The 27,363-nt window shown below is 42.1% G+C and overlaps 1 protein-coding gene and 1 pseudogene across 6 annotated transcripts in view; both read left to right on the forward strand.

Annotated features, from left to right (window-relative positions):
- Stx8 (syntaxin 8) overlaps positions 1 to 27,363 on the forward strand; it is a 230,823-nt gene that overhangs the window by 100,103 nt on the left and 103,357 nt on the right. The window lies entirely within an intron of this gene.
- LOC121141371 lies at positions 3,057 to 6,397 on the forward strand (annotated as a pseudogene).

Consider the following 27,363-nt stretch of genomic DNA (forward strand, 5'->3'; position numbering starts at 1 on the left):
GCAGTGGCATTGAAGGTGTTGCAAGATAATGTCTTAATGAGTCGAAACAATGAGTGGGTTGTGAGGCAAGATTTGTAAGTAGTTTCCTTTCACCGTGGAAACTGCTGGGCAATGCTGCTTGAAGCCTGTGAGGTATGAGACACTCAATAGCTAGTAGCAATTATCATTAAGTGTAATTATTAAGTGGCATGTCCCCCACTTCATTTCACTTTTGTTTTAAGGACAATCAGTGTAGTTGTGTCTCTTATACAGCTCTTAACAGAATACATAATTTTAAAATATAACGAATATATGAATTGTATGGGTTAAGCAGACTGTTGCAAACAAAGGTGTATGTGCTAATTAGACTTTTGAGATGCTATAATGTGTGGAATGATGACTGTCTAAAAGTTTTTTTATGTGGTGGTGTTTCAGTTAGAAGGCCAATCCTCTTAGTAAGGACAGGAGGCGGATTTGCTCATGACTAATGCATAGGACTAGAAATACACACTTTGTCCTACTGAAAAACCACAGGCTGCATCCGCCCCTTGGCAGTCCTGGCCATTCTTCTGATTTAGCCACAGCTGCCCCCATTCTCAAGTTGTTTTTGTTTGTTTGTTTTTCTGTATGTTCCCACATGGGGACATTCTTTTGCACTTGGAGTGGCGTGGGATATCCTGCACTTTGTAGAAATTATAAATATTTCTGTATTTATTTATCTTTTCTCAACTAAGTTCTAAACGTCGTAAAGGAGGGGGATGCATGTATCTTTGCACTTTCACACTATATGTGAGTACTTTGGATATAGGCAACACCAAGAAAAAAATATTATCTTCAATTTTGGATTGGTTTGTCAGTCCATTTTATTTTTACTTTGAGAAAAATACATCACATATTTACCACAAACCTCAGTGTCCTGTTCAGTGCACAGGCAGAAGCAGGGAGACTGCAGTGTTGCCCTGGCTGGGCATCCAAGGATGATAGTCAACCTAACTGTGGCTGGGGAGTTGGAGCAATTTCATCCTAGGGAGATAAACCAGTCGAGAAAGGAGGCAGAGATCTTGTAGGGATCCAGAGCAGAGTAGATCCGGGGGTAAGCTAAGTCCTGACACTGGGGCACACAGGTGGGACATGGACAGATGTGAACATGTCTCGCCAGACTCAGATCGAGTACCCAACTCATGGTACCAGACTTCAAAATTTAGGGGACCACCAGCAAGAGAGTCAATGGAGTTGGGGGTGGGGGGCCAGCTTTGGAGCAGTTCACAGCTGTAAGAGGTGACAGTTTTTTAGGTCAACACATGTGTCTGACTTATTTGCTAACACCTGACACACTGCTGCACTGAACGCCATGGTGTAAAAGATTTGCAGTGTCTGGCTTGACAGGTGTAGCGTGCTTTGCAGTGTCTGGCTGGACAGGTGTGGCGTGCTTTGCAGTGTCTGACTGGACAGGCATGGTGTGCTTTGCAATAGCAGAGGGCAACTAGGACAGAGTCAGCATTGAACATAGGGATCACATTTCAATTCTTCCTGGCAGATAAAAATTTAACTTTGGGCAGGCAGTTTTGTTTTCCTTTGGAAGATTCTGGAGAAGGTCCTCAACCTGCAAGAATGAAAATAAAATATTAAAAACTGATAACTCACAAATTAAGTAACTCATGTCAAGTTTGAACATATTAACGCACTGTTTCCTTTTATATTTTTCTTCCTGAGCAGCATTTTATTTTACTATATAACCTAGACTGGCCTTGAACTCACGATGTAGGCCAGGGTGGCCTCAAACCCACAGCAATCTTCCTGCCTCAGCCACCCAAGTTCTGGGATTATGGGCATGAACTATTGTGCCTACCTTTATTTTTCCTAAAACAAAATTGATAAGAAGAAATTGTAAATATTCTCTTATTATAGTTAACACCCATTGAGAGTGCTAATAAAGAGATTGAGGAGAATGGGAAGGGGAAGGGTAGAGCAACAGGAGGAAGTTACTTTAATGGAGGAGTAATTTAGGTCTTCTTTGGCACATCAGGGGTTAAGAAATCATTTGAAGAAAAGCATTTGAATGTACTCACCATGAAGAAATGATAGAGTTGAAGGCGAAGGGGAGGATGCAACACTTACCAGTTCTGCATCACTACCCAGTGTACACACCAATCAAAACATCATGTTGAGCCTCGTAAATGTATGCAAATGTGTGATCATCACAAAACAAGCACTAATTCAAAAAAGTCATTTAAAAACTGAAAATGGTGCATGTGTAAGATACAATATTTAATACAATGCAGAAATGTACAAAATGAAGTGTAAAAATTATTGTGATTCCAGTTTTATGCAAATAGGAATGTGCATTCTTATATATGGGCCATTTCTTAAGAAAAAGAAAATATATACCTCACACGTTATATACCTTCACCTTTTTTCTTCTATCAATGCCAGAGATCCTTTGTCTATGTATGAGATTTCTTCATCTAAGGAGCCACTTGATAGTCTTTGTTTACCATAGTGTAATCACACCTGCAAAAAAAAAGTGTTATATCTGGTGTGTTTCTGTTCCAAGGGATGGATGTAGTGTAGTTCAGGGGTCAACAAACTCTGGCAAAAGGTCAGAGTGGACAGGACAGGCCACATGCTCTCGGACACAGCTATGTCCATTGCAGTTTTGTCAAAGCAGGAGTGTTGTCCATCCACACCATGCAGCATTCAGTTGTTAGAAAGATTGGCTGCTGGTATATGGTACAATATAGATGAACATGAACATTGTACTAGGCAGAAGAATCCAGACACAGTTGGTCACATGTTGTATAATATCATTTACCTGAACTATCTAAAATAGGTAGATGCATAGCTGTAAAACTCGAGATTGGTGATTCACAGGAGGGTTGTGTAATATTTGACACCAGGGCCAGACATACAGACATGGAGGAAGCAGTAAAGTAGGACATTCAGAATGAAAGAAAGGTCAAAAGTCCCGAGACAAAGCATAGATGAATAGAAACGGGTTAGATTAAGTTAAAAGAGCTAGTGGGACAAGCCTAAGCTAAGTCCAAGCATTCATAATTAATAATAAGTCCTCATGTCTTTATTTGGGATCTTGGTGGCCTGAAGAAAATTCCAACTACACAGAAGCTGGAGAAGAGGCAATAGGTGTTGAGTTGCTTTGGGGGTGAAGAGAATGAAACTAGACATATGAATGTACTAAATGCTACTGAACTGTTTAATTTGAAGAATCAAAGTACTACTCCTGTATCATATTGACTTCACTTCAATAAAAGAAAAAATTCCTTACACTTCGCTGCCAATTCACCCTGCATGTCTTTTTGCGACTCTGTCACCCCATCCTTCTCCAATCAAAATGAAAGAAGAAACCACAGTAATTATCATTAACAGTGACTCCGGCATGTGCAAAGCTGGCTTTGTTGGTTCTTACACCCTCAGGGTCATGTTTCCTTCCATCATCAGGTGACCCTGACCCCAGAGAGTTATGGTGTACACGGGCCAGAAAGACTCCTTCCTACATGGGTGATGAGGTCCAAAGCAAGACGGATATCTTGACCCTAAAGTACCCTAGCAAGCATGGCATTGTCACCAACTAGGATAACATGGAGACGATCTGGTACCACACACATTCTACAATGAACTGCATGCAGATCCTGAGGAGCACTTGCTTCTGACTGAGGCCCCTCCTGAACCCCAAAACTCACAGAGATGACACAGATAATGATTGAAACCTTCAATAACTCAGCCATGCTGTCCCTTTATGGAGCTGGGCACACCACTGGTGACAGGGTCACACTTACAGCGTCCATCTATGAAGTTGGTTCCACTCCCCTCACCATCTTGAATCTGGACCTGGTTGGCCGGGACATGACAAGACTACTTCATGAAGATCCTGACTAAGCAGGGCTGCAGTTTCACCCCCCACGGCTCAGTGGGAAATTGTGGGTGACATTAAGGAGAAGCTGTGCTATGTTGCCCTGGATTTTGAGCAAGAAATGGTTACTGGTGCTTCTTCCCTCTTGGAGAAGAGCTATGAGCTGCCTGATTGGCAGGTGATCACCATCAGCAATGAGCAATTCCAGTGTCCAAAGGTACCCTTCTAGTTCCTTCCTGGGCATGGAATCCTGTGACATCCATGAGGCCACCTTAACGCCATCATGAAGTGTGATATGGACATCCAAGTGGACATCCACAAGGACAGTGCTGTCTGGTGCTGCTATCATGTATCCAGGTGTCACTGGCACCATACAGGGGAACACAGCCCTAGCACCCAGCACAATGAAGATTAAGATCATTTCTCCCCCTGTGCAAAGGTACTCAGTCTGGATTGGTGGTTCCATCCTGGCCTCACTGTCCACTTTCCAGCAGGTGTGGATCAGCAGGTAGGAGTAGGACAAATCAGGCCCCTCCATCGTCCAGTGCAAATGCTTCTAGGTGGACTGAGCAGGTGCCAGCATCTGCTGCAGGAGATGATTCTGAAGTAGCAGTTTGCCCTGGCAAGTTTACACACCCCGTTGCTAGCCTCACAAAACGGGAAAAAGCCTTGAAGCTTGTATCCAATATCAGCACTGAATCACTGAATTTATTGCTGATTTTTGACCTTGTATTCAAGTTAACCGTCCGCTTGGTACATGCCTAATATCCTGCACATATCTTGATTTGATCCTTAGTCCGATGCGGCTCAGTCACTTAGTGGCTGGGGAGAGCATGCTGTGGAAGAGAAATCCGCAGCCTGGTGGATCTGTGTGAGCACTGTACAGTGATCTGTGCAGGGTATTAACTGATAGCTGACTTCCAGGATCCCTTGAGGCTGGCAAGGGTTTATGAACCAGTTACCACTTCCATCTTGCTTGTCCAGCAGGGTGGGAAAGTCCAAGCCAAGGATCCAGTTTCTGTTCTAGTGTTTCCCCCACTGAAGCCATGGGTTGTTACTTGCCTCGAGTTGGGAACATTTACATTGACACCTGTAAATGTATTCATCCTTTTAATTTATGTGAGGTTTTTTTAGTGTTCAATTCTCTAAGAAATGACAAATTTGGGGTTTTCTACTGTTCAGTGAGAACATTAGGTCCCGTCAACACACCATTGCATAAAGAAAAATAAAAGTGCTACGGTAAAAAAAAATTCACATATAAGGTTTGGCAAAAGCAGCCATAGTTAACATGTCAATGAACAAGGCTGCATTCTAATGTATTGTATAAAACTTTATTTACAGTGAGAGAAGATGAGGAAGTTTTGCTATGAAGGCAGTTTGCTAGCCCTGTTACAATGTGATTATTTTGTGTATTAGGTTAGGATGAGGACTAAGCAGATGTGAGGTCTTGGGGGTGGGGCAGATAGTCTGGAAACTATTGTAGTCTAGCCATGTCTTTTCACTGTGGAGGAAGTCATAGACACCCCGCCCCATGAAGTGGGTGGGATCTTCACTGAGGAAAAAGACACCTCCACCCTGTGAAGTGGGTGAGATCTTGGGCTTTTCCACTCACCCCTACATTTACTTTTGTGTGTGCATTTAAGCTTTGCCCATTAAAAATGATTGTGCACAATTCCAAGTGGAGAGACTCTTTCCCATTAGAATGGGAGCTCAAGTTGGCAGGAAAACGGCAGAGAGGGAGAAGGGCGTCCCAGCTTCTGTATATTATGGGCTTTTCAGCTCAAGTTGACTGAACACTCACTATTGACTTTAGGATCTCACACTTTCTTGAATAATGACAAAGATATTTACCTGCCAGATTCTTGGGCTATATATCCATGTATTCTTTCTTAGGTAACCTCCACCACTCTTAATGCATGAACCTCCAATATTTCCTCCTCTTCCTTGCCCCCTTCCTTCTCCTTTCTCCCAGGTCTGAGACTAGAATCCCAGGACCTTACAAATGGTGAGACTCTCAGATCTCCTTTAAAATACTTAAGCCATATATCCCATTAGAAATAATCTTGAGTTGTGGCCAAGGGTGTAGCTCAGTGATAGCATGTGTTCGTACTGCACACAAGGCCCTGGGTTTAATCACCAACTCCAATAAAACAAAAACAAAAGTATTTGTGAGTGAAGTTCTAGATCATTCTTTATAATTGCTCTTATAAAAGTATACATACTATTGCTCTGTGTGTTGTGTGGATCCTAAAAGAAATTAGAAGAGGTTTTGGTTCCACATTCCAGTGACTCATCTTGTACATTCTCCTTTGTAGACTTTTGGTGTAAATTATCATTTGGCTTAAACTTTCCCCTTTCCCAGCAGAAATGGAGCCTAGTAAGGAAATGATGCTGTCGTGTATATTGTTTTAACATTACCCTAGACTGTGTGCTGTTGGGATTTTCTGATGTTCGGTGTGGAAACAGCTGAATTGCTTCGGAGGCTCTCACAAGCTGAGTTGACTTGAGAACTTGGTGATTAATAAGGTAAAACTGTTTCTCTTCAGGCAGAGCCATGGATTTGATTTTGTGTGTGTGGTGGTGGGGCGTTAAAAGATCATTAGTCTTCTAACCAGGGATTTTTTTTTTTTTTTTGCTGTTTTTATCATGGAACAAATACCTTTTTCAGATCTAAACCCGGTATGATAAATAAAGCTCTCTACAAGGTGCTTGGGAAAGTTCTAAGTAGCTCCCCAAGTGGAGAGGCCTTTGTTGTAGAGGAAGAGGCCTAACCTCAAGGGTTAATCAGTCAGTGCTCATGTGGGTCAGAAGAAAAGTTCATGTCTGGTTGTTAGTGACCACCAAGTCCTTTCCACAGTGATATGTCCTTAAACATCCCTTGAGCTCAAGCCTCCAGGGTAGATTTATTGGAGCAAAATGTTCCTTGTCCATATGATAAAGCTGTGTATTTATTTTCTTTGAAACTCAGATAAGCAGCAATCAAGAACTCTGTGGTAGCTGTTATTTGAGCAAACATGCAAGTGAATTAATACTGGCCAAGTATTCAAGTATGGGCCTGACACACCACCTGGCGTACTGTAGATGTTTGTTGATTGCTTATTGGCTGAATGGGTGTTGAGTTTTATAAGGCTGATGAGTCTGGTAAGGCACTGCCAAGTTGGGCCAGCAAGCAGTGGTTACACAGCTTATACTTTGTAATTGCTTCGTTAAACTGCATATATAGACTTTCTGGTTTTCTCTTTACATGTTGGATTAAAATATTTTTAAACATTTTGAGGGATTGTAATGAAGTAAATCTTATACATGGAGCTTGTTTGCTCTAGAGGCTCAAGAGTAATATGCTAAAATTTCCTTTGTCAAATTGAAGCATAAACATTCGAGCGCTTGCTTGTCAACACATAGAATTTGGTAATTAATTTGTATTTGGAGAACTTGGTCCCGTTTTGAACATCGAAGGAGCAAGGTTTCCAAGTGTATCTCGCTCCCAGCCAAGAACAGCTGCATCGTACATTGTTTTTTAGATGGCTTCTCTGTGACATCTGTGAAAACAGACATCAGTAACTGAGCATATCCGAGTGCATGGCGCACTGCGGTATTCTGTGATGTATGGGGTCCAAGGTCTCCATTGGAACAGAACACCATGATCACTTGGATAAAAATACTTATTTGACTTAAAGTTCATTTCTTTTCAGTAATAAATGTTAAGGACAAAACCTCCCAAATGTTAGCAGAAAGTGTATACTACACTAATCAGTTTTTATTCAGTTCAAGACTCGAAGGACAATTCCTCATTAATGGCTTTAGTTTGCCCCATGAGATGCATGTCAGTGGTAAGTTAAGATGACTTGCCTAGCACTTATGTGATAACTATCATGAGTTAGAAATAAAAGGAAATGACTTCAGAGTCTGTGCCATTATGCCAACACCAAACACCACTGAAGCAGCTGGGGAGTTGGGGTAACACTGTCCACGCATCACTGGTGTCTTTCCTTTCACCAGAGTGGTCCTGGAATCTCCACTTCCATTCTACATCCCCCTCCTCCCAACCCCAGCCCTCAGCTACTTATGATTCTTAGGGAAAGACAAGATCAGACTTTTACAAATCAGCTAGTTAATTAGAGGTGACCATAGGGCAAATTCAAACTTTCTAGACATTCAGATGATTAACCATGGCAAAGTAGATTTCTCTTAGCCTTGCACAGACTGTTTCCGTTTCTACTAATAAAGGCATCACGAGGGAGGAACTGCTGACCTAGCTCCCCCAACCCCCGTGCTTCCAATTAGGAGTCTATTATCTCATTCCAGATAATTGGAAAAGGATATCCCAAATACTGCTTCATGTAAATATGGTTTTTGCCTGTGTTATATTACTAGGAGTTCTGAACACATCTGGAGTGAAGGCAGCCCAGGGGACATTAAAAGCGCACTGTTTGGGTTGGCACAGTGACATTATAGTATATGCCAATTTGTAATGGCTTTTGGAAACAGGCAGTTTTAAACTCTCCCTGAACTATTCCCCTGAGAAATTATTCAATTAAGTACAACTAAAATTAATGTTTAGCCATTTTTTTTGTTTGCTTAAATAAAATAGGCAGCTATAGAGGAAAAGCTGTGGTTCATACTGTATCCCATGCTTGTGTTCCTATTTGACCCTGGAAGTGAGCTCCCAGGAAATAGCCAGGCATCTTGGAATCAATGCCTTTTCTAGAAGATACATAGCTGGCTAGACTCTGCTTCTGACTTTCCTATTATGTAAATAACTGTCCTGTGTAGGCAGCTTTACACACCTGGCGTTTGCCTAAGTTTCTATCTACACCTGCAGAGAATGGGGGCCCCAGTACAAAACCCTAAACTTCTCCTGTCTTTCTAAGTGAGTCTCTAACTCTAATGGGTGTAGGGATCACCTGGGAGCTTATTAAAATGGAGATTTTGCGTCATTAGATTGAGGTAGGGCCTGAGGTTCTGCATGTCTAACAAGCTCCCCTGGGCTGTGGCTGGCCGAGGAGTACATTTGCAATGGGGAGGTTCTAAGTGGGCCCTGGACATAACTTTGATCTCCAATCCATAGCCTGGCCCTGAGCATATTTGGATGTGTATGCCTCTTGCTTTTCTTTCTAGTGTATGTCCTCACTTAATTCTCAGAATCTTCAATTCTTTTTTATTTTTTCTGGCTGCTGGACACACTTCTCATTGGCCACAGGAGATAATGCCATGGGGCTTTTGTTACATGCTGTCTTAGGATCCAGGCATCGTCCTGCCTTGTTTTCTCAGTGGGGTTAGGAAGAAGAGTCGATTAGCTGATACTCCTTTGTCCATGTTACTGAACACACATGCCAGAGCCCTGGTGAGTAAGTGTGGCTTTGAGGCTTCCATCCAACATCTGCTTCCAGAGTTTCGCTGCTTAGTTCATTGGTCCAAGCTTTGATGGTCAGTGTATTCAAGGGTGGTCAGATTGAAGTACAGTTAAGATCCGTATTCAGTGAAGTCCTTTGGAAGACTCTTCCATAGTCCTGGCATGGCAGTTCTTTATCTCCAGAGAGAGTAGGTATTCCATAAGAAAATCTATGGTTCCATCTGCTGACTGGCAGTCCCCTTCCTAATTATGGCAAATAAATTGGTCGTGAAGGAGTTACTAGATGCTAGAAGTGAAGACGGCCTTACTGTGGCCAGCACTTTTCACTTCTCATATTCTATAGTAAATAGAGTCTAGGACTTGAAGTGTAGCTCAGTGGTAGAGCATTTGCATAGCAAGCTCACTTTCATCGAAGGCCCTGAAAACAGAAACGGCCCAGCACGTGGTTTGTTCTGTTCATTGTTTGCTATAAAGTTTTAGGCCCCCACCCTGGATTTTTGTCTTCAAGTTCTTCCTCTTTTAGTCCATCTTCTATGCTTTTTGCTTTGTTTTATATCCCAATAATACTTTTTAAAGATGTAGCTCTGAGGACTGGAAAGATGACTCCTACAGAGGATCCAGGTTCAGTTCCCACCATCCAAATGGCAGCTCTTAACTCTCCTTAACTCTAGTTCCAGGGGATCCGACTCACTCTTCTGGCCCTGTGGGCAACCGGTAGGCGTGTGGTGCATATATATGCAGCTAGGACCAGCATGCATATAAAGAATGTGACCCTGATTGTGTCACTTGGCTTGCTGTCATTCTCCATAGCCTAACCAGCACTTCTGAGATGTCATCATCCTTTTCCTGTCAGCCTGTAGATTTTTTACTTAATGTTCTTCTTTGGACTTGAACTTTTAAATTTTAATTTTCATTGTTATCAAAATGATGCCACTTTGTAGTTTGAAATTAGAGTTAGGCATTCAAGAGTAGCCAAAAGTCCCGTTCCTTGCAAACAATTATTGCAGTTCTCTGCCTTTCAGAGGTCATCATTACCACATTTCGTTTTTATTGGTTTTCTTTTCTTTTTTGTTTTGTTTTTGTTTTTGAGACAGAGTCTCACTATGTAGCCTTGTCCATCTTGGAGCTGGTTAGACAGAGCAGCCTGACCTCAAATTCACAGAGATCCACCTGCCTCTGCCTGCCAAGTGGCTGGGATTAAAGGTGTGCACCACCATGCCCAACAGTATCCATTTTTCAGGAGAATGTGATGATAGTTCATAGTGTTTTCCATGTTGGGCATGTTGATTTCTTCCTAAGGGAGATGCCTCCATACTTTACAGTAATCCTGCATACTTCCCTCACTCCCCCATCCCACACACATTTCCATTAAATCAGTGTTGATGGCGTTATGACTGTGAAAATACTGTTTGTGGCTGAGCCACAATGTGTGCTCTGATTAGATCTTTATTTCATTAGTACACCGTTTCCCTCTAAAGCCGGTAATTGCTTCTTGGTTGTGGATTTGCTTAGTTACCTATGTTGACACATTCACTACTTAGCCCTATCTTTAAGCTAGCATTGTGGGATTCCAGTGTGCTGGTGCAATGTTTGTAGTTTGCCTATGAATTTCCTCTTTTAATTGGCCTGCCCTTGCTTTCCTGGGTCCTTCAACTCCCTGGCTCAATCTGGGCAACTGCCTGGGCTCCTGTCTGGCTCTCCTGACTTCCTGTTCCATCACATGGGAAATTCAGTACGCTTTGACTCTGTGATGCACATACCCACATATTCCCCAACTGCTGGATCACTCTTCTTTCTGGCCATTGCTGTTTTGGTAGAACATACTCTCTAAGTATATCTGAAGGCTAGTTTTGTGGATTGTGACTATCCTAAGACTATGAGTGTTTGAACACCACTGTCCTTCCCCTGCAGACTGGAAGGTTTGGGAGTCAGTTGTCAGGTTTGAATTGTGAAGGTACCCTATAATCTTCCTGGGTTCTCTGTAAAGCTCCCTATTTAGCCCCCCACTGTATGTGAGCTAGTTTTCTGCCTTCTCTTTGAAAGCTTTGAAATTTTTCTCTTCATTTTAGTAGTCAGTGTTCAGGTACCTTGAAGGGCACATGAGCCAAGGTGAAGTCAGGAGGGCAAGTCCTGAGATGTTTACAAAAAAGGGTGATTGGTTGCCAAGATCCAACCAGATGAGGTCACTGCATGAACGGCTTGTGTTCACTAGGTAATGCATAGGGTGTCTAGGCGCATGATAGGCTGATCTTTAAAACCATTGGCTGACTGTTTTCCCGCTCTGCAGTTTTTTGTTTGTTTGTTTTGCTTTAAAAGATGCTTGCTGTGGGGCAATAAACGAGTTCCTGCTTGACTAGACTCCCTGCTGCATCTAATTGTCTCAGGAATGGGTGAGCAGCACACTTACCCTTCCTTGAACCCAGCTCAGCCTTCCATGTTTGGGCTGAGACCCTGCAGTGCCTCATTTTTAAATGTGAAAATTTGGTCAAAGATCAACAGTTAGCCTGAGAAAATTTACTAAAACTAAACTCTAAGGGTAGAAGGAAAGTAGTAAGTTGGAGGAAAGACAGCCACCACAGAAACATGTGTACACACACACACACACACACACACACACACACACTCAGTCTCGCACATGCAAACACTGTGTATGTGCTTTCTCTCCCAGATTATAGTCATACTGGAGTGGGGAAGAAGAGAAAGAACTTATCCAAGTGTTTTTCTCTCTCTATCTCTCTGTCTCTGTCTGTCTGTCTGTCTCTCTCTCTCACACACGCACACACACACACACACACACATCAGGTCTGCTAGAGATAGAAAACAATGCATCTGTAAAATTAAAACAGAAGGTATGAAAAGGGATTGTCAGAGAACAAGGAAGAGTTTCTAGGAGAAAAGTGATAAATAGATGGTTCAGTTTCCCACTGCAGATGCCCTGGTCTACACCTAAAGTCTTACCTAACTACCTGGGCATCTCTGAAATCTGTAAGAAGAGAAAATATGGAGAAGTCAAGGTGATGTTCCTAAGGAATGAGAAAAATGCAGACTATGTTTAGTCTGCAGTTAGACCGAAATCTGAGCTGTGCATGGCATGAGCCCCGAGCAAAGCGTTTGCATTGAAATCCAGAGTCACCCCCACTCCACCCCACCCCGCCAGCAACATCTTGTACCCCAGCACATGTTAGAAATCTGACGTGGACAAGCCACAAAGTTTTCCCAAGCCTGTTTTAACATCTGTAAAAGCACACCACAGTTTCCCTGTTCACTCTCATCCATGGGAGGCCCAAATGAGGCACCATGTAGTTAGAACACTTTACGGAATCATCATTGTGTATTTTAAAACTCCCTAAGTATAAGAAAACAAGTGGAAACAGATGATGTAATTCTAATCTAGAAGTAATACAGTTTTCCAGATTTCATGAAAAGCTAGTCTGTTTTGTAAAGGTCCAGAAGAAAGCCCAACAATGACATTGAGAAGATTTCCAGTCTCTGGTATTCTTTAGGGACTAACATACTTTTGTTTTAACCATGTATTCTTGTTTTCTTTTTGTTGCTGTGATTAAAATACTCAAACCAAAGCAGCTTAGGGAAGGAAAGGATTTATTTGGGCTTACAGGTAGTAGTCTATCCTTGAGGGAAGTCTAGGCAGGAACCTGAAGCAGAAACCATGAGGAAACACTGCTTGCTGACTCACTCACTATCCTGTGCTTGGCTAGCTTTTTTATACACTTGAGGACCACCTACAGCAAGCTGGATCCTCACACATCAATTAACAAGATAGCTGCCCCCCCCTGATATTCCCAGGCCAATCTGATTTGCTCAATCCTTTCTGAGATGATGCTAAATTGAGGGCCAATGTCTTTACTTTAAGGTGCTGCATGTCTTTAATTCCAGAGGCAGAGGTAGAAGCAGTCAGATCTGTGTGTGTTTGAGCTCAGCCTGGTCTATGTAGAGAGGTCCAGGCCAGCCAAAGGGACAACAAAAAAGCTAACTAGGACACCATGTCAAACAAATCTGAACATACTATAGACACTGAGATACAGGAGTGGAAGGCTGACATCTGATTGATATGGTCAACTCCCAGAGGAAATAAAATGTCTCTGGTATAGACAGATCCTATGGAATTTGAGATGTAGGCTCTCTTTCAAAGAACAGAGTTCTAGTAAGTGGGGTGGAAGGGTGCTTGAGGAAGTGTGGCTTGCAGCTTCTGTCAGAGCATCAGTACTTTCAGTTTTGACTTGGTAGGTTCAGTGCTTGGTGTAGGTCTGGAAACTTATAAAAGACTTGAGAGAATTAAGTGATATAATGAAGATATAAACATTATCCACAGCTTCTATCATTGTGAGTGAAGAAATGTTACCAAATAGCTTTGGCTAACAATTGGGAGATGTATTCTGATCTACCACTTGAGTTTGATAATCATGATTTGCCTAACAAAAACAGTGTAACAAATGCATTACTCAGCTGGATAGTGGTGGCACACGCTTTTAGTTCCAGCACTGGGGAGGTAGAGTTAGGTGGATCTTTGTGAGCTCAATGCCAGTCTGGTCTGTAGTGTGAGTTCCAGGACGGCTGGAGCTGTTACACAAAGAAACCCTGCCCCCTACATTCCCTACACACACACACACACACACACACACACACACACACACACACACACACACACACACACACACACACACACACACAAAACACTACTCAGACATTTTGAGAACAAGTAATATGGGTCTAAGTTTATAAGATTTAAACAATTCTGTTCAGTATGCAAAAGTTGCTAAGTATAATGGTTAGCTTCAATTGTCAACTTGAACAGCCTAGTCAATGAGGGATTGTCTACATTGAGTTGACCTGTATGCATATCTGTGGAGGATTGTCTTAATAAAGTTTATTGTTGTGGCACGTTAAGCCAGTTGTGGATGGCACCATTCCCTAGATAGGGGGTCCTAAGCTGTAGGAAAGTGGAGAAAACTGTCTGCCTATAATCAAGCAACTGAACACATGCATTCATTTCTCTCTGCTCTGACTGTGGCTGTGATATGAGAGTGTTCTCGGGGTCCTGCTACCTTGACTTCCCTGCTGTTATGAACTGTGACGCAGAACTGTGAGCTAAAGTAAGCCCTTTCTTCCCTAAGTTGCTTTCTGTCAGGGCATTTTATCACAGCAACAGAAATGAAGCTAGAACATCCTAATAAGGTAAAATGTGCATTTCAGTAAATAGTAAATGACATTTCCTAATAGTAAATCTTTATAAGGGAAAGTTCAACAGTCTCGTGTTTCAAACAAAGCAGAACAAACAAGAACAAACAAGGCATCTTGGGATCTGTGAGTTGATGTCTTTTTCTTTCTGGGTGTTCTGAAAAAAGCCTCTAGAATTAAGCAAATGTGGCTTACCTATAAGCATCCATGTGACCTTGGACAGATCACATGACCTCTGGGCATCACCTTCAGCAGTGTGTGCCTCACAGCATTGTCTTCAGGACTGATGGAGATTGACCTTGCTCATAGGAGTTGTCAACCTGCCTTTGATGTGTCTGTGTTATCTCTCATTGTAGGGAAAGGGGCTTATTTAATGTGTCATTCTTAAGTCCAATTTAATTATAAGTTTGACATTGTTTATAAGTAGTTTTTAGAGCAACAGAGAAATTGAGAACAGTACATAGGACTCTCACATACCCACACCTGGCTTCCCTATTGAATATCTTGTGTTAGTGTGATGTGATCTATTTGTGACCATTCGTGAACCTATGTTGGAAGTATTAGGAATTAAACCCACAGTTTTCTGAGTCTTTGTTTGGTGTCATTTCTGTTTCATGATCTCATCTAGGACATTTATTTTATTGTCATCTCCTGAGACAGCTTCTCCTGATGTTTTTGTTTTCTATGGCGTTGACAGTTTTGAGGAATACTGGTCAGGTATTTAAATTTTATTAATGTATTTATTATGTTGTGTGCACATACATGCATGTGTGTGGATACTGGCGTTTCACAGCACACATGCGGTGGTTAGAGGACGATCTGTGGGAGTTCTCTCCTACCAGGTGGGTTTTGGGGATCAAATACAGGTCATCAGACTTGGCAGCAAGAGCATTTACCCACTGAGCCATCTCGTAAAACACTGTGCTCAGGTGTTTTATGGAATCTTGCATGGCTTGAATTGCCGTGATGGTTTCCTTGTGGTAACCTGGACTGTGAGTTATTGGGACAAAAACCACAAAGATGTGCCGTTTTTATTACATCAAGGTGACATGCTAGCAATTCAGTTTGTGACACATTTCATTGTGTTTTTCAGGCTTCTTCACCATAGGGTCACTATTATTTCTTTCTCCTCTTCTTGGTTTCTAGACTATTCTTTGAAAGGTAGTCACAGCATGCAGCCTGTGCTCCAGTGGGGAGTTACCCCCTGCTCCTTGGAAGTGCAGTGTCTGTGTAAACTCTTTGGAATTCAACGCCAGGGATTTGCTTCTCCTCCCTCAGTTATGAATTTGTTCAGCCATATGTTTATGTCAGTGTGAACACCTGGATATTTATTTTTCTACTTTTTGGACTTTGAAAAACTTTATTATTGTATGTGAGGTGGTGCATGCAGAAGACAACTTTACGGAGTTGATTCTTTCCTGCTACCTTACCATAAGTTCTGGGACACAGACTCAGGTCTCTGGGCTTATGCAGCAAGCAGTTTACCCAATGAGCAGTCTCTGCAGCTCCTCTCCTCTGTGTTTTAATTTCAAACTCTCTACTTTGTTGTTGAGACTCCTCTCTTGGCCTTTGGGAACTTCTGTGGCTGGCACATCTGCTCCAACCACTGGGCTTCTTGACCACATTTTATCAGGCACTACAGGATACTTCAGGGGTATAGTTCAGATTTTCTGCATCGGTCTTAAACCCGTTGTTTCTCTAGGGATTCCTGGTTGTTTTTATTGGAGTATGGTTATTAAAAACCCATCCTGGATGCTGGTATACTTGTTGCTACAGGGAATATTGGTTTTCTTAAGTCTTCTAGATAGACAAAGCAAAGAATCATACATGCATTTACTAACATACTACATGCATAGTTTAGCATCCATATAACATACTACATGCATAGTTTAGTATCCATATAACATACTACATGCATAGTTTAGTATCCATATAACGGCCCATATCTGTATTAAGCTAAACATGAGTTCATACTAATGTCTCTAATCTAATCCATGGCAGCGGTGTTCTTGTTCATCTGTAAACTTCCATTTAGCAGTGAGAATCTGGCTCCCACCATCAGCCATCCATTTCCTTAGTGCTTCAGTTCCAGTGATGAGCATAGTAGTGTAAAAAGTGTTACCCCATCCATCCCCATGGGAACCATCATGGTCACCTGGAACCCAGGGCTTCTGTGCCATTCCTTTTGCCTTTTGCCTTGCAGATAGCACCCTTTCTAAAGCCATGAGGTCAGTACTTCTTCCTATACTTTCTCACCAGTGTGTTTATGCATGTGTTAGATAGATAGCTGCCCTCTTAACAGTCTTATTACTTCCTAAAACCCAAACCTCCAAAAGGACTTGTCACGTCTGCTTCTCAGCCTGTGTCCGAGAACGTGCGGAGGGTGTCGGGGATTGACAACACAGAGACTCGTTCAACGATATAAAGAAAACTTTAAACAGGCTCCAAAAAGGTTCAAGAAAACCTCCTAAGAAAAGCTCCCACCAGAGAAGCTTCTGCTCTCTCCTCTCCCCTGGCTGGTTCTGCTCTGACACCAGAGGTGGATGTGTGTGGGTTTTTAAGGTGCGGTTAGTCTTTGGACAAGGTCGAGGTCAGGGCGGTTTCCGCGGGAAGGCCTTTTCCAGGAACTTATTGTATCGTTTTTAGTAAACATGTTTTTACTAAACATTGTCTACAGCTGCCTACTCCCAGGCAGAAGGGTAAGTGGGTCTCTGCTCAAGGTCTGGTGTTCCCACAAGGACTTTTTAAAAAAGTAATGTAAATTAAGGTTCCCTCTGTACCTTCTATGAGTTCTGGCAAACATATAATACCATCTAGTCACAATTACAGTATCATACGGAATATTTTCACTGCCCTAAAAATTCCTGCGAGTCACCTCGTCAGTCTTCTCTTCCTCCTAAACTCCTGACAATCATAGATTGTTTTACTCTCTCTGTAGTTGTGTCTTTTCTGGGATGTCATATAATTGAAATCATACGGTATATCGTAACCTTTTATGCATGCAGGTTGCTAAGAAACACATGTTGGTTATCTGTAAATCGTTGGTTATCTGTAAATCATTGAAGTCTGAGCTGAGCAAGTTAGCCTCAGGATTCCAGGCTTCTCAAATGATGAAGATGGATTTTTTTTTTTGTCAACTGGGTTTTGATTTTGTGTGTATATCTTATTTAGCAAAGAATTCTAATGTGCTTACTTTTTTTTTTTTAACAGTAAACACCTTATTGAGGGGCCAGAAAAATTGGTGAAACCTATTCTGGGGCTTTTTAATAACTAAATAAGACAATTTCTGGAATACTCTTAGCTCTGTGGCTCCGCTCTTAGGCGAATGCTATCTTCTTTGAATTTTATAGTTTTATTAAGATTTAACATTTTCTTGTTTTCATATTGATGCTTTTGAGCTTGAAATTTATTGCTTTTTAAATGTGTGTGTGTGTGTGTGTGTGTTTGTGTGTGAGCATGTGCACTTCATTTCAGTGCCTGTGGAGTCTAAGAGTGTCAGATCTCTGCAGCTGGAGTTCCGTGCAGTTGTGAGCCACCTGATGTAAGTGGTGGGAACTGAACTTAGGTCCTCTGCAAGAAAAGTACGTGTTCTTAACCCATGAGGCATCTCTCCAGCCCCATACATTTTTAAATTAAAGGAGTATTGTGAGTCTGGGGAGATGGTTCAGTGGGTAAAACGTTTCTACATAATTGTGAGGTCCTGGGTTTGAATCCCCAGAACCCATGTAAAGTGGAGTGCCATAGCACCCCTGCCTGTAACCCAGCGCATTCTTACGAGGAGATGAGAGGCAAATCCCTGAAAGCTTGCAGACCAACTAGCCTGAAGTACAGGAGCATGGAGGGGGAAAAAACAAAGACAAAAAAAAAAAAATGAAGGAAATCTTGTCTCAAAGAAGTGAGAACCAGCATCCAAGGTCATCCTCTGCCTTCTTCACACATGTCATGAAATTGTGTGCCCACATTCAGACACAAATGTGCATTTTTATACATTGCACACATGTTATTGATAGACACATACACCAACTTAGCTAAAAACTGCTATGGATTGGAGACTGAGAAGAAGCTCAGTGGGTGAGAGTGCTGTGCAAGCATGAAGTTCTAAGTTTGGATTCCAGCACTCATGGAAGCAAGCAAAAAAAAAAAAAAAAAAAAAAAAAAAAAAAGCCTGGTTGGTTGACCATGTGTCTATAGCCCCAGCATTATGGGATGTGACAGGAAGATGAGTAGGGCTTGCAGGTCACCAGCACAGCTCCAGGTTCAGGAGAGACCCTGTCTCAAAGGAACAAGACAGAGGATGATAGAGGAGGGCATCAGATGTGCTCCTTTAGCTTCTGTTGACACCCCCACCTACCCCCACCCAAAAACTGCAGATTATCTGGATAGACGCTAGCCTGGATGACCCTGTATTGTGTCTTGCTGTGCAATTTGAGCCTACCTTTGTATTCGTGTTTAACTGTCTTGGCTGGTGCAAGCAGAAGGTTTTGTTTTGGGTTTTTTTTGTTTTTTTGGTTTTTAGGAGACAGGGTTTCTCTGTATTGTTTTGGAGGCTATCGGTCCAGCCCGGCCTCGAACTCACAGAGATCCGCCTGCCTCTGCCTCCCGAGTGCTGGGATTAAAGGCGTTCGCCACCAACGCCCAGCCAGCAGAAGGTATTTTTAACATCTAATAATTTCCTAGAAAAGGCCAAAGACCATCAACTGGGTAACTTGTAAAGGATGTCCCAGGGTTGTATCACAGGACAGACTCAGGGGCCATATTCCTGTCTTAATCAGCAGTTTGGTATGTACAAAATAGCCTTATCTGTTAATGTTGCTGGTAAGTAGACTCTTAGTTGTTATTGGCAGTGCTCAGGGCCTCCTGCATGCTTTGCAAGCACTCTAACACAATGCATCCTCAGTCTGTGCTTTTTATCTTTCTTATGTTTTACTAAACTAAAGATCCATAAGCCTGAAGAAAAATTTTGCTTCAGTTTTGTATTTGATAACTTAAATATGGTGGCTGATCAATCATGCAGAATTTCCTCTAACTATATAACTGACCCTCTACACCTCAAGATTGGCTTAGCACATGGCACGTTTTCAGTAAATATTAGTCGTTGTTGTTATGGTTTTAAATACTCTGAGCTCTTAGTAATGCGCTAGTCTGGTCTGGCTGTCTTCCCTTCCCACATTTGGCATGTTCCCTGCTGTAAGTCAGGTCGATTGCTCCCTCCCTCCCCTTCCTCATGTGCTCAGAGCAGCTCTCAGCATGGCCAGCAGCAGCTGCCTCTGGCCAGTCTGGTACATAAAGCACATTCTGCACTCTCTCTGCGTGTGCACACATGTGTTCATGAAGGCACATAGGTACATGTTTATGGAGGTCAGAGGATAACCTCAGGTGCCCTTGCTCAGGTGCCTCCCTCATTTTATTTGAAACTGGGTCTCTCATTGGCCTGAATGCTGCCAAGCAGGCCAGGCTGGCTGGTCAGGGGATTATCCTTCCTCCACATCCTATCATGCAATTCTGGGATTGTAAATATGTCACCATATTCAGCTTTCTAATGGCATTTGGGGAACCTAACTCTGGTTCTCATGTGAGCAAGCCTCACTTTACCATCCGTCCATCCCTGAGCTTCCTTTGCTGCTGCCCTCTCATGTCTTGAGATGTTTTGGACTGGAGAGATGGCTCAGCAGGGAAGCACACTGGCTGATCTTCTAGAAGACCCAGATTTGATGCCCAGTGCACACGTAGCAGCTCACAGCCATCTGGCCTCACAGGGCACCAGACAAGAATGTGGCACACAGGCTCTACCATGTAGGTTCTGGGGCCGACATGTTTGTGGAAAGCCCTGGCCTGAAGCATGGTAAGTCACTGAGATATCTCAGAGGTCCACGTCTCTCATTCTTAAATGCTGATGTTCAAGGTTGACTTTACCCAAACTTCTCTTTACTCGTTATTTTTGTTTTAATTCTTAAATTCACATACGACAAAATTATTCTGTATGTATATAGTTCTGAGAAATTTTATATAGGTCTGGATGTGTGTAGCCACTGCCACAACCAGGACACAGGGCGAGTCCACTTTTCCCTAAACTTCCTCATGGTAGCTTTCTGCATTTGTATCCACCCTTGGCCCTAACCTCTGGCAACCACTGACTATTCTCTGCCACTAAAGCTTTGCCTTTTGTTCATGTCCTGTAATTTGCAGGTGAAATTATTCAGCATTATATTGTTTTGCAGGACAGTGGATGAAGCCCAGGGGCCATTCTACTATATAACTGTACCCATAGTCCTGAGACTGTCTTTACTTCACTTTACTTGCATTCTTAAAAGATATTTTTCCTGAATTCAAAATTCTGTATCGACAATGACACTTTAAAAATGCCTTTTCATTTTTTCTGGCCTCCATGATTTCTGTTGGGAAAGCCACAGCCTTTGTATCTTTGCCCCCAATAACCTATCCTTTTCTTTGGCTGTTTTAAGTCTTTGTCTTTGTCTTTAGGTTTCGGTGCTTGTTACCATTGTCTGGATGTGAATTTCTTTTGTTTATCTTGCTTGGGATTTGCTGAGCTTCTGCTCCAGTTAGAATCCAAGCTTGAGGCAATTCTACAGGGATCTAACCGTTAACTGATACTATGAGACTTGATCCCCAACAACCCCATATTACTGATTTGTAACATCAATTAGTGAGGCTTACTTGAATTAACTGTTACATAGTGATTTCAAAGAATATGAATCTTTAACCTTTTTTTTTTCTTTTTCTCTTTTTGTTGCTTTTTTCAAGATAGGATTTCTCTGTGTAGCCCTGACTATCCTGGAACTCACTATGTAGACCAGGCTGACCTAGAACTCACCTGCCTCTGCCTCCCAAGTGCTGGGTTTAAAGATGTGCGCCACCACCACCCAGCCTGAATCTTTGACCTTTTACAGAAGACAAAACTAGGCATTAACGTGCATTTATTGAAAGTCATAATAGCAGTTACTTTGCAGAGAGAGACAAAATAGTGATTGGGGGGAAAGGAGATAGAGGTGGTGATATTAGGGTTTCTTCAGCCTCATTTCTGAGCCTAGATAAAATAGGATAGCCACTTTGTGACAGTTAGGGTTGGGCATACAGCTAGCTGAGTAGTAGAGCATTTACTTTGCTCCTGGGGTTCAATCTTCAGTACTGCACACACAAACACAAAAAGAATAAGTACACTTTGTGGTAATTAACTGAACTATGGATACAAGTTTAGTTGTATTTCACAACCAAAATGTAAATTTTAGCTATACGTTTCCTTGTTACGTCATATTTGGATTCAAGCTTAGTGGTATCATTGACTGCTGTGATTTATAGTTTCTATTATTACACAGTGACTCAACCGACTTGAGCCCCCCCCATTCATTTTGTCATCATCTGAAAATACTATTTAAGGACAGGGTACTCACTGCATAACACAGGCTGGCCTCAAACCTGTGGCAGTCCTCCTGCCCCCAAGTTGTGGGATTATCAGCATGAGCCACCACACCTAACTGAAAAAACTTAAAAATATTTTTGGCAGGGAAATGATATGTGAGTAGTACATACATGAACTTTGGGGGTGTTAATAATGTTGCCTCTGACATATTTTTCTGACATAAATGTTGTATGTCTGCAAAAAAAAAAAGCTGAATATGACCTCTAACATATATAGATCTATACATGCATATACAGATATAGAACATAAAAGTATTTACGTCTACACATACACTCTTTCTTATGATATATTGTTCGTTTATCATTTCCTGTCACTGAAGAGTTTTGCATGCTTTCTGCAAATGGAAGCAGGCCCAACAGATCCATCTACACACGGTGAGCATTAATGCAGCATGAAGCAAATGTTCTCCGCTGCGCAGTCCTGCTAAGTGGAATGAGTTTAGCATGTGTTATTTATTCTGTTTGGTCTTTCCACCACTTACTTTGTGGTCTGAAGTGATGCTCCAGTTGCTAACAAAAGCATCAGCCATGAGAAAATATAACGAAGTTATCTTACTGGAGTTTGGAATTGTGTGCATTGTGGCAACTCTTGGTGGGTTTGAATCCATGGAGATTAAAGATGGGCAGGCAGTTAGCAGTTTTGGCAATCCTTTGATGCTGTCACAAACTTTACTGCAAACTGCAACTGCAACATGGGAAGAAAAAAAAAACACCAAGGAGTGACTGAGTGGCAGCTAAGGGGCACCATGACCAAAGGCTGCCTGCTGCAGCGGGGAGATGAGTGATTGCATCCTGTGAGGCAGGCGCTAAGCACTTTAACAAACTATGGAGCTTGATCTCACTTAGTGTCTTCCCCAGGACCTCATTCCCTGCATTCCTGAGATGGATGAGCATCTCTTTGTGTCCATACTCTGTAGCCTCTCAAGATCAGTTTCTTTGTCCTGGATACACGTCCTTCCTATGCTACACATGTGGCTCCAATTCCTGGGCTCAATTGATCATCTCACTTCCAAGTGACTGGGACTGTGGGCTCTCATGCCATGCCTGCTGGCTTAAGTGGCTAGATTTTGAGTCCTTGAATCACAGTTTGTCTTCACACCTCTTTACCCTATTGTTTGCTAGCACTTACTGGATGCTGTGTGATAGTTTCCTTCCTCTTTTGGTGAGCTTCCTCTCCTCCCTGCCATCTGAATGATTGCAGAGTTGTTCCACTATTCTGAAATTTAGAAATTGCAGGATGAATTTTCGTGACTGATGGATACTTTCCACTGATGTTGCATAGCACTTGGGTTTGGGTTGTTCTCACAGGAAGACTCGGGTTTTTGTGTCAGGGGAAGGTCCTCTTTCCTTGATTGTCATCTCTTCTGTTTTCCTGGCCCTTTATTCCCACCTCTCCATTTTATTTGCTAATATAGTTTTTCCTTTCTACACCCTTTTCCTGACTTTAGAGGAGTGTTTTCTAAACCTTTTCCCTAGTGTACAGTGACTGTCTTCCTTATGGTTTTCCTTTGACAGTCAGGGTTCTGTCATATTGTCAGTGATGTGAAACTGTTGCCTTATTGTGGCTCTGTGCTCGTGGCACTGACTTAGTATCTTAAAGGGGGAGAGATCATCTTGAGTATTCCCCAGACTTTCCTTTATTGCCTATCTTTGAACGCAGAGCTCCGTGTCCATCTGTTTGGGAGTTGGGTAGGGTTTATCTTAGCACAGGCCTCTGTTACACATGTCAGACTTAGATGAAAGGCTCTAGTTTAAGGTGTGAAGAAAACATGGGAGGAGCCCTCGCTTTCTGCCTAACAGGGTCCTGCTAGTTCCCCACCCATCATGTGTAAGGTGTGAGCAGGCCAGGGAACTTCCCCACAGGAGACTGGTGCTCCTGGGGGCTCTGCAGGAGTGGGGACCAGCTGCCTTACCACAGGGAACCCATAGGCAGGGAATAGCGGGAGTTAAACTAATAGCATTTTAATTTATATTTATTTATTTAAATATGAGTTTGGGCATTTTGCCTCTGTGTGTGTGTGTGTGTGTGTGTGTGTGTGTGTGTGTGTGTGTGTGTGTGTATCTGTGTACCAAATGCATACCTGATGCCCATGGAGGCCCGATGAGAAAGTAGGGTTACAGATGGTTAGAGGCCTCCATGTGGGTGCTAAGAGTTAAACTTGGGTCCTGTAGAAGAGCAACAAGTGATCTTAATCACTGAACCTTCTCTCGAGCCCCTAAACTAGTAACTTTAAGAAAAGTCCACTATCTTAAAAAAACGTGTCTCAAGTATTATTAGTGGTATTAATATTAAAGTCACAATGTATTTACAGCTCCAGAGTCCATTGTGACTACAAAAGACATAAAGTCCCCGATATTATATAGCATTTGTTCTGCCATTATATAGAATTTATTGAAATTAAAACTGAGACTAGACTAGACTAGAGAACCGGGCATTTTTGGTGCACACCTTTTATCCCAGCACTTGGGAGGCAGAGGCAGACAGATCTCTGTGAGCTCCTGGCCAGCCTGGTCTCCTGAATGGGTTCCAGGACTGCCAGGGCTACACAGAGAAACCTTGTCTTGAAAAACAGAAACAAAAACAAACAAACAAAAATCCTGAGACTAGAAAAACTTAGGAGCTGTAGAGTTCACTAGTCGACACCTCCCAGTATTTTTTACCATGTTTGGTTGCCAATGTATTGCATTTACATGGTCTGTTTTCATCCAGCATTGCAGTGGCACTTGGTGTCACAAATCAACGTGTGATAGAAATGTAAAAGCCTCTTGGAACCATATGCAAATACTTCCCAGGAAGTATTTCTCTTCGGAGGCTCAACTGTCGGGAATCTAGAATAATCAGCTGGTTGTTTCTCAGACTATACTCCAAAACCTGTATTTAATTTGTTCTTAATAGACTGTGGTTAGGGAAATTCCCACCTTAAGAGCTGTGGTCTGAAGGGTGGGAATTCCCCTAGGCTCCCTGGCTTAGGAAATATCCTTCTGAGGTCATAGTAACTGACAAGTAGAATAAATTCTATCAAACCAACCAACACTGGCAATATGAGCCTTTTAAAATGTAATTTGGCAGACAGTTTCAAAGTCCATAAAACCGTCATAATCACACTTAGTTAAGGAAATGATGCAAGAGATGAAATGATAATGGAGGAAATAATTCATTGACTCATGATTTAAAAGTAGGAAAGTATTCAAAGTAGTCAACAATGGGCTACTAGTTAATGAATGGTTGTTTAATGGAATGAATATTTTGTGACTACTGGAAATTTTAACTGAGCCAGAGGTTTTGGCACAGACTTGTAATTCCAAGACTCAGAGACTGAGGCAGGAGGATCTGAGCTTAAGGCCAACCTGTGCTATGTAGTGAAACCCCGTTCCAAAGAGAAAGAGTGGAGGGGAGAGACTGGGGGAAGAGATGGAGAAGGTAGGGAGAGAACCCAACACACGATTTTTCACTTCAAAGACAGTAAGAGATACTTTATTCTGAAGCCAAAAGAGAGTGTCCTACAGTCCAGGTTGCCCTAAATAACATGCCTCAATGTGGAAATGGTTTCCTGGAATTTTTAATCTGTAGGAATGTTAGATAGACTAGTTACACAAAGCAGGGAAATGTCTGTTCCAGGTCTTGGGTGCTAGCTAAGGACAGTCTTCATTTTTGAGTTGGTAAAAGTCAGTATACCATCTTCCCAGTTAATACATTCCAGCAGATTTTGCCTGGTAGTCAGGAGAGTGTTAGTTAGGTCAAACATAGAGGTGGGCAAGGAATGGCTAGAGGGGACTAAGGCAGTCCCAGGTCACCTGGCTACAGGCCTGCAACATTCTGCCTCCCACACTGTGGACACTTTAATTAGCCAATCAGCCTTGTGGGATCAGGTGTGAAACTTCATAGTTCTCCCTGTTGGCTTTGTACATGTAGATGTCAAAGGTTATTTATGTCCTTCAGGAAGGAAGGTTTGTTCCTCGGAGCCGGTAAAGAAGATTGAGTAGCAGGAGAGCAGTTTGCAGGAGAGAGAAATAGTTGACAAAGCCATTAAGAGGCAGGGAATTCCTAAATCATGTCAGCTTAACTAGCCTGATCTTCCTCTATCCCCTGTGTGCAGCATGAGATTTACATATGACATGTAGTGGCTGTATCACACATACAATTATAGTAAACAAAAACCGTATAACCTAAAGAAGTAAGGTAATAGGTGAGGGAAATGGGCATTTAACCAGCTAAAACGCAATGCTCTTTAACCAGATCAAATGTGTTTCCCCTCCACCTCTATGGTCATCTGTGCTCTGACTATTTTATCTGCTATTTGGAGTATTGGGGATAACTATCTTCTCATCCATGATTTGCTTTGGACCACTTAGATTCCATAGCTTTAAGCTCATATGTGGCTGTAATCTTAGACAAGATGGTTGTTAATATCTAAGTTTTTATATTTTATTGTGACTGATGATTTTATATGTACTACAATGTTGGTATTGTTTCAGATTTTAGTTTCAGGAAGTAAGCTTTATATCAGAAATTAGGTAACAATATAGTTTCACTTTAAGTTCTTTCCTAACAAAATAGCCCCCACCCCTGAAATGTTAATAACATGAAGAATCAAGAGGTCGTGTTGGTGAGAATATGAGTTCCATGGATTTTGGTGGGTATAACCAAATTTCGTTTCTCGTTGATATTCAGAAAGGGATGTGGGGCACCACTAGGAATCATTTTGTAACGATTTTCTCATTGGCAAGATATATATTTTTTCAGTATTGTAGTTTTAGCCTGGCTAGCTTTATTATGGGACACCTTGACACACTTAATCAGAAAACATGGATTCATGATATGTAAAACACCATAAGTATTGCCATGAGATACTGACTAATTTTGTATAATTTGGATCAGGAGAGTTAGCCCAAAGTCTTTGGGTAGCCCTTGGAAAAATCAATACAGCCAAAGTTGCTCAAGGTATTCAGAAGTCTAATCATGTTGTGAGTTCTCCCAGGGCCCTGGCTTTGTTGTAACTTAGTGTTTTTAGTATCCATACCACAGTAATCCAGTTGGTTGAACCCACTCAATATTCTTCCCTTTTCCTTAATGGGAGTAAGTTTATTATTCTTGCCTCTAAGGATCTGGATTTCAGAAGTAGACTTTTTAAATATACTTAAAATAAGTCTCCTATCTATTTAAAAAACTGGATTTTTAATGAAAATTACACAGAATGAGAGAACTTTTTTATGACAGTGGCAACATTTTTTAATCTTTTTAAACACCGTTTTGGTTTACGTAAGATCAGGTTAAGCCTGGCGTACAAATAGACTTTGAGTGCCCATCTCACAATGAGGGATGCTCTCTCAGCCTGGACTCTTGAAGGAGGGCCTAGACCCTATCCTGGATGAAAGACAGACTCTGGAGATCCACCATGGAGGGCCTCACCCTCCCTAGGGATCATAGTGGAGATTGGGTGGGGGCTGGGATGCCTTGTGGGGAGGGATGGGAAGGAGGGGAGGGAGAGAGCTGGAATTGACTTAAATGAAAACAAACAAACAAAAAAAA

This window comes from Mesocricetus auratus, unplaced genomic scaffold (genome assembly GCF_017639785.1).
Source record: "Mesocricetus auratus isolate SY011 unplaced genomic scaffold, BCM_Maur_2.0 Super-Scaffold_100007, whole genome shotgun sequence".
Taxonomy (NCBI): Eukaryota; Metazoa; Chordata; class Mammalia; order Rodentia; family Cricetidae; genus Mesocricetus; species Mesocricetus auratus.